This window comes from Gossypium raimondii, chromosome 7 (genome assembly GCF_025698545.1).
Source record: "Gossypium raimondii isolate GPD5lz chromosome 7, ASM2569854v1, whole genome shotgun sequence".
Taxonomy (NCBI): Eukaryota; Viridiplantae; Streptophyta; class Magnoliopsida; order Malvales; family Malvaceae; genus Gossypium; species Gossypium raimondii.
The window spans coordinates 47633305-47651588 of NC_068571.1; the positions used below are offsets into that span (position 1 = coordinate 47633305).

Sequence of the window (18284 nt, forward strand, 5' to 3'; positions counted from 1 at the left end):
CCAAGCCCATATTTTGGGCCTATATTTTTACCCAAACCCTCCCATATTTGAGGCGGACCGTCGGGCCGGGTCGGGCCGTCCGGCCCATGAGCACCTCTACACCCAACCAATCAAAGTCTTCATTTTTTTTAACTTTTAATAAACTCTATACTTCTTTCAAATTTTTAAAATATTTTTGTAATTTTTTTTATTGACATTACAGATAAGACAAATAAGGTCGTATTAACATGAAATAAGTAGATTTTCACGCTAATAATGGTAAAAATTTTAATTTTTAGTTAATATTTTATTAAAAAAGTGATGACTTTTTTAAATGTTAATAGTCAAATTTAGTTAAAAATAAAATAATAACCAAAATGATAAAATATGTAAATGTTGAGGGCTAAATTTAACATCATCCCATTCAAATATTATTAATCGAAATCAAATTAATTACATTATTCTTAATTATCCAATTTTATTAGTATAAAAATATTTTAAAAAGAGTAAAAAGTAAAACAATCTAGCTCAACTGACATGAGTATTGTTTCTGATACAGAAAGATGTGGGTTTGAGTATGCTGAAGAATATTAACTTTCAATTTATGGGTTGGGCTCTTACTTTTTCAATTTAAAAATTATAATCCAATTATTACCGTTGTTGACAATTTTTGTTAAAATTAATCAACTTAACATATTTAGTTTCCGCTAATTATATGCTATATGCTATCTTACATGAGCAGCCTGATCAACATGTTACTTTGACAAATTTTAATAGAAAACACTTACGATTTTAATGATTGAACCAAAATTTTTAAATAAATTAATTTTTTAACCTCTTAGATTAAATCTCAAAATTTATCCTACTGCATATTTTAACCTTTTTTATGTTATAAAGCAAAAATCAAGACCTTTAACTATTATCGTAACTAGTAACCAAAACCAAGCCAAATTCAATGATAACTATTATTCAAACCATTTTTCAAATTTTCTCGACACTAATGAGCAAGGTTGAGCCAATGTCGGTTGAGCCGACTCACTCAACTCGTGTTATTTGATTTAAGCAATTTGGTTCTTTAACCTTTAGTTTGGTTTAGGTCGGTCCATAAAATGTACAATCATACCGACTTGATAAGCTTACTAGATATATTATTTTCGCATAATATTAAATCTAATCATTAATATTTATATAATTTTATTAATTTGATTTTTAAACTAAATTTTATTATTAATCTTTTAAAAGAGTTAAATCGTTTTTGAATGAAAACGTTGACTAAAACATTTAAATTTTTAATGATGTTAGTGTGGCAACTCGTATATGTCATCTTATGTGAACTTTTATGATGACTTAACATTGTTTGTTTCATATGTATTGTTAACAAAGAATTTAAAAATTATAAAAATTATTATAAAGTATATATAAATTGTTATGTGAGCTACCATATTAAAAATTTAATGATTTAGCCAGTATTTTCGTTTAAAAATAATAATTTAACTTTTTTAAAAGCTTAATGGCCAACTTTAACTTAAAAAACAAGAATCAAAATAATAAAATATGCATATATTGAGGGTTAAATTTAATATTATGCCTATTATTTTAATAATCTAAACATGTTTTTATATACAATAAACATATAATATGTAAAAATATTTAATATAAATTTCGAATTCAACCCAATATATTTTAAATTTAATTGATTTAATCCACTACACCGATCACTTTAAATCAATTTTGTTGTTGAATATATAAAAAAAAAATTTAGGTATAATTCACTTAATTATCCTTAGAGAAAAATTGAATTAGTTTTTCGTTGAAAGGTGTCTGTGTTTGGTTAATTTAATAATTGGGAGAGTGGAAACTTAAAAGAGTAGTGTCATATCTATGAGGTAGTTATTGTCCATGGCTCGACCAAATTTTGGATATAACCCTTTTTTTTCTTTTAAAGGCCAATCAATTTTTTTTTTCTTTCTGAATTATAAGAGGAGGGCAAAACCTAACAGTAACGCGACTCAAACCCAGACTGTACCTGTAACACCCCTGACTCATATTCGTCGTCGGAACAGGGTTACAGAGCATTACCGAAATATACAGATCAAATATAAACATTTCATAGTATTTAACATTCATGTCAGAAATTATTCATAAAGTCCCTTATATGAGCCATCAATACTCAAAACATGCATTAGAGTCAAGTCAGGACTAAACCAGATACTCAGAAAATTTTTCGCAAAATTTCAAAATTTTTCCAAAGTGCAGGGGACACACGCCTGTGTGGCCAAGCCGTGTGGCTCACATAGCCAAGAGACACGCCCATGTCTTAGGCCGTGTGGGCATTCGAAATAGGGCACACGACCGTGTCCCCGCCCGTGTCCAAATTAGGAAGGTTACTGACTTGGGACACACGGCCAAGCCACACACCCGTGTGAAAAATCCTGAGCATTTTGTTTTGAAAATTTAAAGATGTAGGGGACACACGGCTAAGACACACGCCCGTGTCTCTGCCTATATGGACGAACTAAGGCCATTTCCAAGCCATATTTCTCACTCAATCTTGCATTGCACTTACATTAACACTTTAACATATTCACAAGCCAATCCAAGACATCCAAAACCAACCAAAAATCAAATCTTATACATGATATATCACTTCATAAATCCATATATTCAAACTTACCTATTTGATCAAAAATGCATATAAATAGTACTTATAAGATTACTATCAAATCAATCATATCAATCTCACACCAAACATGATAAAGCCTTATATATTTACACATCAAAACATATTCATCACAAGTCATTCCAATGGTTAAATTCAAACAACACATATATATGCCATCATTTGACCAAACTTAGCCTATACATGCCATTATACCCGGAAGAAATTTTGCTATTTATACCGAAGTGAGTTGAAGGATAGCGTGATGTTGCTCTGATTAGCTTCCAACCTTTACAAACTTCTGAATACTATAAAATAGAGAAAATAAACAAAGTAAGCTTTAAAGTTTAGTAAGTTCGTATAACAGGAAATTAGCTTACTATTCATTTACATTTAAGTTAAGCATACAAAATACATCTAAAGCAATTTGGCCAATAACCTATACAAACATCTTCATCAAACATGTTAGTCATGTAATTCACATGAATATTAAGAAACATGTATGAACTCATCAATATTCAATTTCCACATACATATATTTTTCATTTCAAGTATCCATGAACATGTACATATCATATCTTTGTATTTCAAGTATTTCTCATAGTAATTCATCTTGAATTCATATCATCTCATATTGGAACTTTACCCATTGAATCATTTAAAATATCGTTGGATACAAGGGTAGTTCACATAAAGTGTACGAATCTAAATTCTGCCAATTCATATTCGGGGATGCTCATTTGAGCACATAATCGGGAAACCCTCTCTCGAGCCATATAATAGGAAGCTCATGTGAGCCATTAACGAGAAGTTTATCCGGGCTGTATAACAGAAAGCTCATAAGAGCCATGATAAGGAAGCTCATGCAAGCCAATAACGGGAAGCTCCAGATAGCCATAGATCGGGAAATTCAAGCGAGCCATATCGGGAAGCTCTAGAAAGCCATTAATCAGAAAGCTCACAAAGAGCCTTTAATCAGGAAGCTCATGGAAAGCCATATAACGGGACGCTCATAAGAGCTGTAGTGTGCCCACAATACATACAGGATCACAACCGACCGGGATGCTCCGAAGAGCTATTAACGAGAAGCTCACAAAAACCATATAACGGGAAGCTTAAGAGGGCTAATATCGTGTAACAGCCCAATTTTGACCCTAATCGGACAAAGTGGTTTCGAGACCACGAATCCGAGTCTAAAAATATTTTAATATTATTTTCTGTGTTAAATATGTGTGAAATTATATATGTGAAAGTTTCGTGAAATAATTTTACTGTTGTATGCTTAATTTGAGAAAATGACTAAATTGCGTAAAGTGAAAATTTGAGGGTTAAATATAAAAGTGCTTAATTGTTTTTGTCTTTATAAATTGGAGGTTCTATGTGGCAATTAAGCCATTTTCCAAGTTAGTGGACGGCATTAGGTGATGTATATGGTTTTCTTATATTATTAAAATAATATATATGTTATAATAAGGTATAATATATTATTATGTGATAAAAGAAAAAGAAAAGAAAGGAAGCCACTATCATATCATCTTCTCCCTTGTCGAAACTGGAGAGAGAAAAAAGAGAAAAGCTTGGCTAAGGTTCGCCATTGGGAGTTAGATTAAGGTTAGTCTTTTGTTCGGTTTTGATAATTTTACGTTTTGATATCGTTGCTTTGTGTTCTTTAAAACCCATGTTTCAATTTTGTGAATTGATGATGATTTTGTGCTTTGCCATTGATGAGTGCTTGAGCTTTTGATAGTTGTTGATGAAAATGAAAGATATGTTAAAGATTAATATGTTTTGTGTTGAAGTTTTGGTGATTTTGAGTAATTATGGCTAAATTACAAAAATAAATTTTTGAAGGACTCAAAGGTGAAATAAATGAAATGTATGGACTTATATGGGTACTAGGAAGATTCGGCCCTTAAGGAGTGTGGCCAAATTTTGTATATTTTGTGTTTTGTGGAATAAGGACTAAATTGTGAAAGTGCGAAATATTAGGGGTAAAAATGTAATTTGCCCATTTATGCTTTATTAGACTAAATTGAATGAAAATATGTTAAAATGAGATTTATTTGAATATGTTAAGATCAAGAAAACAAGAAATGGGATTTAGATTGGGGAAAATCGAAAGTAGTTGAGTAGCCGATCAATTAGTCGACGACATCCGAAGTAAGTTTATAAGCAATTAGATATTAAAATTTCTGAATAAATGTTAGTTATATATGCTGAAATGGAAATATGATAAATATATATATAGCTGAATGTATTTTAGTTCGGAAAGTAGAAATAGACATGAATGTGATTTATCAATATTTAGCACTAAGTGTGCGAGTATGGAATAGCTACGGCTATATGAATGGCACTAAGTGTGTAAAATTAAAATGATGATGTTGAATAATAGGCACTAAGTGTGCGGAATTATAATAATGATGTTGAATAACGGGCACTAAGTGTGCGATACCGAGTGTAATTTGGTTAGCACTAATTGTGCAACTTCATTACGGCATTGGCACCGATATGTGATCCCATGTAAGACCATATCTGGGATATGGCATTGGCGTCCTACCAGGTGTACGAGATATCCCGAACATCCCTAATATTACAAGTAAGGTGTGTCTATGATCACTTGATTGTTATGTGCCAAGATATAATATGCTTTGGTGTAAATGTATATAAATGAAAGTGAACACAAATAATTATTGAATGAGTGAAACTGACCTTAAAACAGTTGTGGGCAGCAGCACTAGTATAACTTTGAAAAATCACCAAAAATAGTAGAAATTGAATTAAAGTCTGGGTGAGATATGAAATTAAAGATTAATGAGTCTATTTTTCTATAAAAGAAACAGAGTAAGCAAAAGAAGTGTGAATTATGAGATATTTGAATTTTAGTGAAACACGGTCAGAATGAGTTTCAGAATCCCCTGTTCCAACTTTGAAAAATCAGTAAACATTGTAAAAAAATTATTATGGAGTATAATTTATATGTTTTAAATCCTTAATATGTCTATTTCAAGTGAAATAAACGAGAACATCATATGAATTTTGTATGAGGAGAAAATTGATTCGTTGTGAAGAAGTGTCAGAACTGTTGGACAGCAAAACATGGGTAAATTGAATGAATAGACTGTACTAATTGGCTAAACCAAAAATTCTGGAAATTTTATGGTAAGAAGTTATATGAGTCTAGTTTCAGGGAAAATTTACGGAACTTAATTTGGAGCCCTGTAGCTCCAGATAAAAATAAATTAGCGTCTATGACGCAGAAAGACAGCTTGCTGGAAATTAAGCAAACCTTAAAATTTATGTGTGATTAAATTTATATTACAGTGAAATCATATGAGAAAATTTATAGATCTTAATTTGGAGCTCTGTAGCTCGGATGAATATGATTTAGTGACTCGACTCAAATAGAGAGCTTTAAATTTTAATATAAGTGAATAGTGAAATTATGTATAATACTATTTAAGCATGTTTTATCGTAAAGGATGTGGAATGGAGAGGAGGAGGAGGACAATAAAATGTATGAAATTAATTATTTGAAGTTATATAAGCTAGTGCGAATGTAATATTGTGATTTGATTATATTTGAGAATGATTTAAATTAGATGTGAATTATGTGAAAGACTGATTTTGTAAGTTCGGGCTTTATGCCTAGTGTGCTTTGTGCGGTGAATTATATCGGCTTTATGCCTAGCGTGCTTTGTGCGGTGAATTATATCGACTTTATGTCTAGCGTGCTTTGTGCGGTGAAATGTATCGGGCTTGGTGCCTAGCGTGCTTTATGCGGTGTTATATACAAGGCTCTATGCTCTATAAATCTTATGTGAGCAATAGTAAAAGCAAATAAATGTGTTAAGAAAGCTAAATTATTCGGTACATGATTTGGCAGGGAGTAAGACCATGAGTGGTTTATGAATTAAAACATGTTGGTAAGCCCGATACATGAATAAATGTTGTGCTTATCCCTACTTATAATGCTTATGTTATATGTATATTTGGTGAACATATTTGGTATACATGCTTAGGCTTTGGCCAAGTAGTTACATAGACCATGCCACGTTAAATTTATAAGTTATGCATTGATATGGTTTGTTATGTGATTAGCCCCAAAAAGAGTTATGTTTAAATACACTAGCTCGCGACTATGGTTGAATGATTTGTTTATATCTTGTGTGATGTTCATAGAAAATAAGTGTGGAAAGTTAATGAAAAGTAAGTTCATATGGCTGAACTTTTATGATTAATCGTTAATGTGGGAATGGTATAATGTATCAATTAGTATAATGTTGTTGAATTATAATTATGGTAAAAATAAGAATAAAATGAGATTGTTTGTTCAAATTAATGGACACGCAGGATTGAGTACATATGTACGGCAATCAGTGATGAATTGACGGATAAGTCCATGGTGGATCCATGGCAAAATGTGAAAAGTAAGTATGGTGTTTCAATAAAGAACACCATACTAAGTTATAGCATTGTGAAAAAAAAAATTCAAGCAAATTGTGACACCGGGCAGACGATGTACTCAAGTCCGTAATACGATCCTTAATTTAAAAAGTATCTGAAAGTGCAATTGAAGTTAAATGTTGGATTATAAGTTGACATCTGATATTGAGCTCGATTGAGTAAATCCATTATTTGATAGTGTGGTTAGCAGAAAATGTTGCATTATATATATATAATGTGAAGAGTTATAAAAGCATGTTAATAATTTTGAAAGTTTTAAATTTGAATGAAATTTTGTAACTCGGTTTAATAGGTTTACATGTGTAAGTGTTCTGGTAATGCCTCATACCCTGTTCTGGCGTTGGATACGGGTAAGGGGTGTTACATATCGGGACGCTTTTTCGAGCTATGGTGTGTCCACAACATATGCAAGACCACTACCAATTCGAGAACCCTGTATCCAATCGAATTTCATATATTTAAACGAGATTTTATCATTATCGATCATTGTCAGATATGTGAATACTTTCATATACATGACAATAATACAAACACATACATACAATGTAACACCCCTTACCCGTATCCAACACCGGAATAGGGTACGAGGTATCACCAAAACACATACACTTGTAAGTGTATTTAACCGAGTTATAAAATTTCATCTAAATTAAAACTTTCAAAATAATTAACATGCTTCTATAACTTTTCACAATATATCATCGAAATCTTATAATCATAATAATTAGGGCCTATGAGACCCGATACATACTCATGCAATTCAATGCTTCATTTCCATTTCATTCAATTCGCAATTTCTCATGCTCACAATTTAAATCATATCACTAGCAATTTCCATTTAATTCACGTACAATTCAATGACATAATGTTCAACACTAATACGTATTTACCATTTAACTCAATGTTTATTGATTATATCATTCAATAACACATTTATGAAATTCTCAATTTTGCAATGAAAATATCACTTTAGCTTGAATAACAACATCGTCCTGATATAAATACACTACCACTTATCCATTTACTTTAATTCTTTTGGACCCATTTGTCACTTACCATCCTTAATCAAATTAGGGAACGGTTACGGAAAATTGAGTACTTCACTTTCACTTTGCCATAGTATAACTATGGTCTTACATATGATCACTTATCACTTGTCCCTGATCAGATAAGTGTAGCCACTTATCACTTTGTTTCTTGATCAGATAAGTGTAGCCACTTATCACTTTGTCTCTTGATCAGATAAGTGTAGCTAAAGCTATCACTTATCACTTTTCACTTGTCACTTGATCAGATAAGTGTAGCCGAAACTATCACTTATCACTTTGTCTCTTGATCAGATAAGTATAGCCGAAGCTATCACTTATCACTTTCCACTTATCACTTGATCAGATAAGTGTAGCCGAAACTATCACTTATCACTTTGTCTCTTGATCAGATAAGTATAGCTGAAGCTATCACTTATCACTTTCCACTTATCACTTGATCAGATAAGTGTAGCCGAAGCTATCACTTATCACTTTGTCACTTGATCAGAAGTACTCAAATCCGGCGTTCCGCTCAATTTGATCATTTATTCAGTTTTCGCATTTTTATTTTATTCTCATTTCATCAATAAATATATCTCATCATACATTACATAACTCATGAAATTAACATTTAATCATTAAATTTCGGCCATATGAACTTACTATTTCATTATCTTACCACCCTTGTTTCCTATGCACATCACACAAGATATAAACATATCATTCAACCATAGTCACAAGCTAGTATATTTAAACATAACTCTTTTTGGAACTAACCACATGATAAACCATTCATGAAATTATTTCATGCCAAATCATATACCGAATATACGATACACACATACTATGAAACTTTATTTTCACACATGAGCTTAAACCATAACCAATAATGCACAAATATAAGCATTATTTCCATTTCATCGTTTATCAATTATAATCAAGCATATGACCAATTGTACACAAATCATTCATATACTTCCCAAGTTTCCTCCTCCTCCTCTCCATTCCACATCCTTAATGTGTATAACACACTTAAACAACATTAGCTATAATTTCACTATTCACTCACATGTATATTCAAAACTGTTTATCCGAGTCAGAGTCACTAAATTATTTTTATCCGGAGCTACAGAGCTCCAAATTAAGATCCGTTAATTTTCCCCGAAACTAGACTCACATACCTTCTTACCATAAAATTTTCAGAATTTTTGATTCAGCCAAATAGTACAGTTTATTCTTTAAAGTTTCCCCTATTTTGCTGTCTGACAGTTCCGACCACTCTTCACTAAAAATTAATTATCTAATTGTACAGAATTTGGATGATATTTCTATTTGTTTCTTATAAAAATAAACTCATTAAGGATTCTAACCATATAAATTATAACTCATAATCATTTTTCTACAATTTTTAATGATTTTCCAAAGTCAGAACAGGGGAACCCGAATTCATTCTGACCTTGTCTCACAAAATCTATTATATCTTATGATTTACAATTCCATTGCTCACACCGTTTCTTTTATAAGAAACTAGACTCAATAAGCTTTAATTTCATATTTTATTCATCCTCTAATTCAATCTCTACAATTTTTTGTGATTTTTCAAAGTTATACTACTGCTACTGTCCAAAACTGCTTTAATGCAAAATGTTGATTTCCATTTTGCCCCAAATTTCACAGTTTATACAATTCGGTCCTTTCTCAATTAACCCCTCAATTAATCTAATTTTCTCAATTAATACTTTACTAGACATTATAAGTTGTTACACAACTATTGAAATTCAGAATTTCCACATATAACTCTATCTTCAAACTCTTTTACTATTAGGTCCCAAACATTCACTTTCTATTCAATTCTTTCAATAAAATCAGCATATGACAATTTAAAGCTCTAATTTCATGCTAAATCATCATATACTTCCAGCACATATTCATATCAACTTTCAACTTCTTTCATAAAATCAAAACTAATGAATTTAACAAGTGGGCCTAGTTGTAAAAGTCATAAAATACAAAAATTTCAAGAAATAATCAAGAATTGAACTTACTTGTAATAAAAATATGAAGAACCAGCTTGAAGAAGCCCTTCCATGGTGTTTTAGCTGATGAGAATTCAGAAAAATGAAGAGAAATCTAGATAATTCCACTTGGGTTCTAACTTTATTAAGCAAATTTTGCAATATTCCAATTTTGCCCTTAATTCTCCTTACTTTCTTGCTGATTTCATGCCTTTGCCGTCCAGCCCAAATAGACCTTGGGTCTATTTTCCTTTTAAGCCCTCTTCCTTTTATCATTTAAGCTATTTAATCATTTCCCAGAATTTTGCATTTGTTACAATTTAGTCCTTTTTGTTCAATTAATTATCAGAACTTTAAAATTTCTTAACGAAACTTTAATACTAACTTTTTAACACTCCATAAATATTTATAAAAATGTTTACGGCTCGGTTTAAAATCCCCGAGGTATTGATACCTCATTTCGATTCTAATTATTTTAATATTTATTTCTAGTGCACTATTCACTATTTCAAAAATTTTCCTAACTTCACATTTAACTTATACTTACTAAATTAATAATATTTTCTACCCATTTTTTGAATTTAGTGATCTCGAATCACCGTTCCAACACCTCTAAAAATTCAGACCATTATATTTTTTTTCTCGTCGGATTTGTGGTCCCGAAACCACTGTTCCGACTAGGCCTAAAATCGGGCTATTACATACAATTTAATTAACACATGTAAATTCTCAATTTAGTTATACGAACTTACCTCGACAATGTTCGTGAACTTGTATGCTACTAATCCATTACTTTTTCTTTACCTCGATCTAGTTTCGTTTTTGGTCTTTCTGGATCTATACGAGTAAATATAGCTCAATCTATTACAATTCATATTCAATTCAATTCAAATCCTAGGCAAAATTACCATTTTGCCCCTATACTTTTAATTAATGATGATTTCATCCCTAGGCTCGAAAAATGAAATTCATGCAATTTAATCCTTATTCCAAGCCTAGCTAATTTTTACATGTAACATTTGCAGCCCATGTAATTCATAAAATTTAAAATTTTCCATGAATTTTACATCTTTACAATTTAGTCCCTTAATCACAATTTCATCAAAATTCACTTTACAAAAGTTGTTTAACTATAAACAACCTTTCATTTTCTACCATAAAATTCATAATTCATGCATATTCATCCATGACAAAATCCTAGTACTTTGATAACTTTACAAATTAATCCTCGAGATAGCTAGATTAAGCTATTACAATCTCGGAAACATAACAATTACTAAAAACGGGACAAAATTACTTACCCAATTAAGCCAAGTAAGCTTGCTTGAGTTTTTTTCTCTTAGTTAAGTTTCCATAAAAAAATTTGGGAAAGATGATATTTTCATTATTTAATTACTTATCATATTTTATTATTTTTACTTTCCAATTTAGTCATTTTCTTTTCTTAAATTTCCATGGATAAATCATCATACTTATCTACTAACTCTTATTAATGGTCTATTTGCCATAAAAGAACCTCTAATTTTGAATTCCATGGTTATTTGATACTTATAACTACTAGAAATGAACTTTTTCATTTTATGCAATTTGGTCCTTTTCTCAATTAAACATGAAATCGGTAAAATTTTTCTTAACGAAATTTCTATACGATATTCCTGCCATAATGCAGATCATGAAATAATATTAAAACAAATTTTCTTATGGACTCAGATTTGTGGTCCCGAAATCACTGTTCTGATTTCACTGAAAACGGGTTGTTACAACACCTAGGGCGATGAACATCCTGGCCATCAGGCCAACACACGGGGTTCATTATGTTATTAATTAATTTACATTCGACCTGTCCATGGCTAGGCCACCTGGTCCGGCCCGAAGGCTAGCTCAAAAAGTGGGAGGGTTTGGGTAAAAATATAGACTCGAAAAATGGGCTTGGGCAAAAAAATAAGGGTCGGCCCTAGGGTAAGAATTTTTTACCTGAGCCTGGCCCGACCCGAATATGCAAAAAAAAAAGTGTTGTTTTTTTATCGTTTTATTGCTTTTTATTATTTTATTGCTATTTTCTCTTCTTTTTCTTTTTTACTATTTTGCTACTATTTGACAATTATGTTGTTATTATTTTGTTGTTATTATTTGGATATTGTATAACTCTTTTTTATTGTTAATTTTGTTACTATTTTAGAGGCATTTACTTGTTAAATTGCACATATCTTAGTGTTATTTAAGTATACATGTTTTTTTATTTTTTTTAATTTGTTGAAAAACATTTATTTTAATGTTTTTAATATATTTGATGTATTATATATTTTAAAAATATTATGTAAAAAAGGGAATACGGGCGGCCTGGGTCTAAATTCTAAGCCCATTTTTTAGGACAGGCTTGGGCCTAACAAATGGGCCTTAAATTTTTGTTGGGCCCAACCCGACCCATGGACACCTCTAGTTTACATATACACGTGTGTAAATATATAAAGGTTAAAATGTGCCACAAGTCCCTATACTTTTTGAAAACTACGAATTTTGTCTCTTTACTTTTATTTCATAGAAGTTAGTCTCTCTACTTTTCAGATTTCAAAATTCAAGATCAACGGTTAACACTATTAATTTTTTTGTTAATTACAAAGTCATTTTACATGGCTACTAAGTGAGTTTTTTATTTAAAAATGTCACAGCAACAAATTTAACAAAAAATTTAATAATGTTAATAGTTGGACTTGAATTTTAAATCTAAAAAGTAGAGAGACTACATTCCATGAAATAAAAGTACAAAGACTAAATTCCTAATTTTTGAAAAGTGCAAGGACTTATGGCAAATTTTAACCATATGTAAATGTTGTTAACTAGTTATAGCTAATTAAAAGTGCTCAAGAATTTAAGCATGATATTAATAAATTTCATGATTACCCAAACTCGAGTTAACTCAAAATATGAGCCTAAAATATTACATAAGCCCACCCTGCTGTCCATATTTGTAAATGTCTAACACAAACTTAAGCCTACCCATTTTATTTTTTAATTTTTATATTATTTTATTTTATATTTTTTTTTGTGAATTACAATAGCAGGGCAAAGCCCGAACAACAAATGCAACTAACGCGACTCAAACCCAGACTACACTGGGGCAGTGAACACCCTTGACCATCAGGCCATCACATGAGGTTCATATTTAATATTCTTTAAAATATATATAAACAACTTAACATTTTCTTAATATGTTTACACTATAGTATTATATAATACTATAGATTTAATTTTAACGTGTTATAAATTGCATGATATAATATAATATGATATATTATAATTTTGGAAAACAACTCAGGCTCAAGTTCGTGCCTTGAATGCTTGAGCATGAGCGCCCAACCCATGCTTTGAATAGACCAAACTTTTTTATCCGAACTCATTTTTCGGGTTAAATATTTTTGCCCAAGCTTTCTCAATTTTTAAATGGGCCTAGCCGAGTAGCCTAGCCTTTGAACAAGTCTATTCCCAATTAATTCCTATAAATCAAATTAAGTTTTGGCTCATTTGCCATAGTTGCTATATCAAAAACGAGGATGACGTCGATTTAAGTGTGTTTAAGCACTTTTTTCTCTAATTTAAGGGTTTGGGGGATTATTAACATGGGTATCTGAACCATATCGATCATTTGGGCCGGTTTGACTGAAAACCAACCATGGTACCAGTCTAAAGAAAGGCTTTAGATCGGTTGAGCCGCGAACAAGTACGAACCGATTGAATTTAAAAATCGGCTAAACTAGCGGTTAAACTATTTATTAGTTTTTAATGATTTATTTAATCAAACTATTCAGACCGATGAACCAGTAGTATAACCGATGCAACCACCTGAAAAACTCAATTATAAGTAAAAGTATGCATTATATTAAAAATATCATAAAAAAGTTATTCCTAATTAATAATTTACCTAATGAAACATATTAATTTTAATTATATTTCAAGTAATTTGAAGATATGCCTAAGTTACTAGAATAATGTTCATTCCATATAATTACAAAATAAATAAAAATATATATTTGCTAAGTAAAATAAAATATATTTAGTTAAAGTTTCTGGTTTTAGATTTTAGTTAAAGTTTTGTTTGATCAAGTTCCCATTCTTATTAAACAAAAAATTTTAAATTCTTCAATATAAAAGGATTATTTAACCAATTAAAATATATTACAATACTAAAAACAACTCATTAATATTATATTTTAATGTAATTTCATTCCTCCAAGTTAGTCCATTTTGTAAGTTTGATTTTCTAATATTTTGACACAACAAATTATTCCTAAATCAATATTGGTCAATTAATTTTTTAAGAAATTATTTTCAAGATATTCTCAAAAAATGAAGAACAAAATTTTGGGTTGCACCTAACAGGTGTAGTAACCTGACCAACAAGGAGTGGTACCCAAAAGTTAGTAGGCAATTTGATTTAGGGGTATCAGACCTTTTTTGAAAAGGGTGCGGTACCTAAGAGTTAGTAAGTGATTCGTCGTAATTTGACACGTTAAATTAGACTCTCCATTACACTTGAAGGAGCTTATTCTCAAGCAAGTTAAGTGTCTTTTTGTAACACCCCTAACCCGTATACGTCTATACATTAGGGTTACGAGGCGTTACCTGACAAAACACAACTTAACACAGACATTCAGTAGAATTCAAAAATTTTACATCTATGTTAAATTAGTCAAATATTAAGTAAGTATAATTATAAATTCTACTTTAACCTTTTATAACAAACCAAAACATTTCTGTTCAGTTAAACCATAAGAAAAATAAGCTAATTTCGTATGGCTATTAATTTTATATATATACAGTACATTAAAGTACGACTCCCAAAATATTATCTAGCCTATACATGCCATAAGTTAAAATTTAAACATTTTAATACCGAGACAGTAGATAGAGTGATGATCTTCGCTAATGATCCCCGTGTCTGCAGCTTGATTTTTATCTATAAAACAAATGGACAAAAACAATCAAAGTAAGCTTTTATAGCTTAGTAAGTTTATAGCATATCTAAAATACATATAAACTAACATATGTATAAACATTATATGCTATAAATCAAGTTACAAACATAATCATTAATTGCATATACTGATTGCTAGTATACTTATCATTTGCATTTCATCGAATGCATATCTATGATATTTCAAATACATATGTCAAAAGCTTATATTGTTACTTATCAACTACATGAGCCAAATGCACATCTATACTTATAATCCACATATTCCGAATGCATACATATATTCAACAATTTTCATAACAACCAATATATGTGCCTACTAACTAAACACAAAGATCCAAACGTTTATATGCTCATCAAATACATATAAACAAATGTTCATATACTTATCCATTACATATAACCAAAATCATATATATATATATATATATATATATATATATCAAATGCATATAATCACTTAATTTAACAGATTCACCGGCACTTAGCTTGCTAGGCTTATAGCCTGATTCAGATCACCGGCACTTAGCCTGCTAGGTTTATAACCTGATTCAGATCACCGGCACTTAGCCTGCTAGGTTTATAACCTGATTCAGATCACTGGCACTTAGCCTGCTAGGTTTATAACCCGATTGGATCACGGCACTTAGCCCGCTAGGTTTATAACCGATTCGGATCATCGACACTTAGCACGCTAGACGTATAGTCTGAATAATTTCACTGGCAATAAATCCGATTGGTACTGAGCTTTAACAAAAGAATCTCAATTCAGAGAATTTGTATCTCATATTTGTATATAAAATCCACATAAAATTCAGCTCAAAATTCATAACTTATATCTTTAAAACACATGGATATATATAAATCCCAATCATCAAATCTAACTTAAGTAATTCAATAATTCAACCGAAACACATTTATATATATATAACCTCATACTTTAGATTCCACTACTAATATCATAAGATTTAAGTTGTAATATACTATGTACTTTTAACATTTGAATTCCATATATATCTATATAATTTCATATACTATTTCAATACAAGATCTTATACATGTACATATATACATATTGAATCTAACAAATATATATTACTCTATGCTTATATTGAAACAAGAACATATACCTATATACTCATAACAAGAACATATACCTATATACTGTACATATTCAAATTTAACACATATATATGTATAAATATAATTTCATACTTATACTCAATATAAATATTTATTCATAAGTATACATGCTTATTTGCTCCAACTTATACAAATATTTTATACTAAATTCACATCTTATTCACACATACATGCATATGTTCGAATATATCTCATACCTTTGTAATTTCATACCTAAATTCAATACAACAAAATTTACATGTATACACATGTATATTCGAATATAATTTATACATGTATACACATGTATATTCGAATATAATTTATACATACATATATGTTCATACCTAAATTTATTACAAGGACATTTATATGCATATTTGCATATTCATAGTGATTCGAACCTATCACAAACATATATATATATAATTTCATACTTTCAATTCGAATTTTATACTTTTAAATTTAACTCAACAAAAATAAAATTGATATACATACACATATACTAATTTAATAAAATTAAATAGCTAATAGACTTACCTCGGATATCAGCCGACACGATCGACTATTCAACTACTTTCGTTTTTCCCCGATTCAAATCCGTTTTCTTCGTTTCTCGATCTAAACATATTCAAATTAAACCTTTTTATTCATCAAAACATTCAATTAAATCAAAAAATACATTAATGGGCAAATTACCATTTTGCCCCTGACATTTTACACTTTTTGCAATTTAGTCCTTTTTGTACAAAACACAAAATACACAAAATTTGCCCACACTAAGCTAGGGCCAAATGTTCCTATACTTCATACAAGTCCACACATTTCTTTTATTTCACATTTTAGTCCCTCAAAAATTTATTTTCACAATTTAACCCTATATATTCAATTTCACCAAAAACTCAAAGACAAAACATATTAATCTAACACCCATATTTCATATTTCATCAACTAATATCATAAAACTCAAACATTCATCAATGGCATATTCCAAAATCATCATCAATTCACAAAATTGAAACATGGGTTTTGAAGTACACAAAGCAACGATTCCAAAAACATAAAAATTATCAAAAACCGAACAAAGAACTAACCTCAATTAAGCTTCAATATTGCCGAATAGAACTATGTTTTCTTTCTTTTTCTCTTGTTTAGTTTCGGCTAAGGAAGAAAAATAATAACCATGGCTTTGTTTAATTTTATTATAACATATATATTAACAATTTATTAGTTTACTAACTTAACCTTTAATATAAAATATATATAACATATAATTCAAGGTCTTTCTTGACCATTGTCACCCACTACCAATAAAATGGTCTAATTGCCACATAAAGCCTCCATTTTATAAAGTCAACAACAATTAAGTACTTTCTTATTTAACCATCAAATTTTCATTTTACGCGATTAAGCCCTTTTTATCGAATTGAACATTCAAACGATTAAATTTCCACACGAAATTTTCACACCTATAACTTAACATATAATAGACACTAAAAATAATATTAAAATATTTTTCTAATTCGGATTTGTGGTCCCGAAACCACTATTCCGATTAGGGTCAAAACCGGGTTGTTACACTTTTATATGTTTTTATCGATTTTTAGTTTTGTTGATAATAAATTATTTTTATTAGTTTTAAGCCATTTTTAGACCCAATTTGGTCAATTGTGCCATGGGAAACCTAACAAGTTGACTGTAGGGAGTCGGCGGTGGCCTGAACGCGAATAAAATATCACTTAGAATGGGGTATCACGATATCGAAGCATGGAAGTCATGATACCCCTAACAGCGCTAAAATGAGTAGAATAGAGGTCACCTACAATGGTGTCGCGATACCGAGACCCACAAGGTCCCAAATTTCAATACTAGCATTGGTATCGCGATACCCATACTCGAATATCGCAATACCCAAACCTAACGCAACAAAAAATGTTTGTATGGGTAGTTTTTGTCCAATGGCGACACAAATAAAAATTAGGTGCCTAATAGCATTTTGGTTCAAAAGTTAGGACTGAAATCATCTATTTAAAGCCACTTTTAGC

The 18284-nt window shown here is 30.3% G+C and overlaps 2 long non-coding RNA genes across 2 annotated transcripts; both read right to left on the reverse strand.

Moving 5' to 3' along the window:
- Positions 1 to 2656: 2656 nt before the first annotated feature.
- On the reverse strand, positions 2657 to 10262 carry LOC128042385 (uncharacterized). Its single transcript, XR_008197709.1, has 2 exons — positions 10176 to 10262; positions 2657 to 2946 (listed from the first exon to the last, which is right to left on the reverse strand). It is a non-coding gene; the product is annotated as an uncharacterized LOC128042385 (long non-coding RNA).
- Positions 10263 to 14934: 4672 nt separating this feature from the next.
- On the reverse strand, positions 14935 to 17401 carry LOC105770402 (uncharacterized). Its single transcript, XR_001126200.2, has 3 exons — positions 17334 to 17401; positions 16780 to 16860; positions 14935 to 15099 (listed from the first exon to the last, which is right to left on the reverse strand). It is a non-coding gene; the product is annotated as an uncharacterized LOC105770402 (long non-coding RNA).
- Positions 17402 to 18284: the final 883 nt, after the last annotated feature.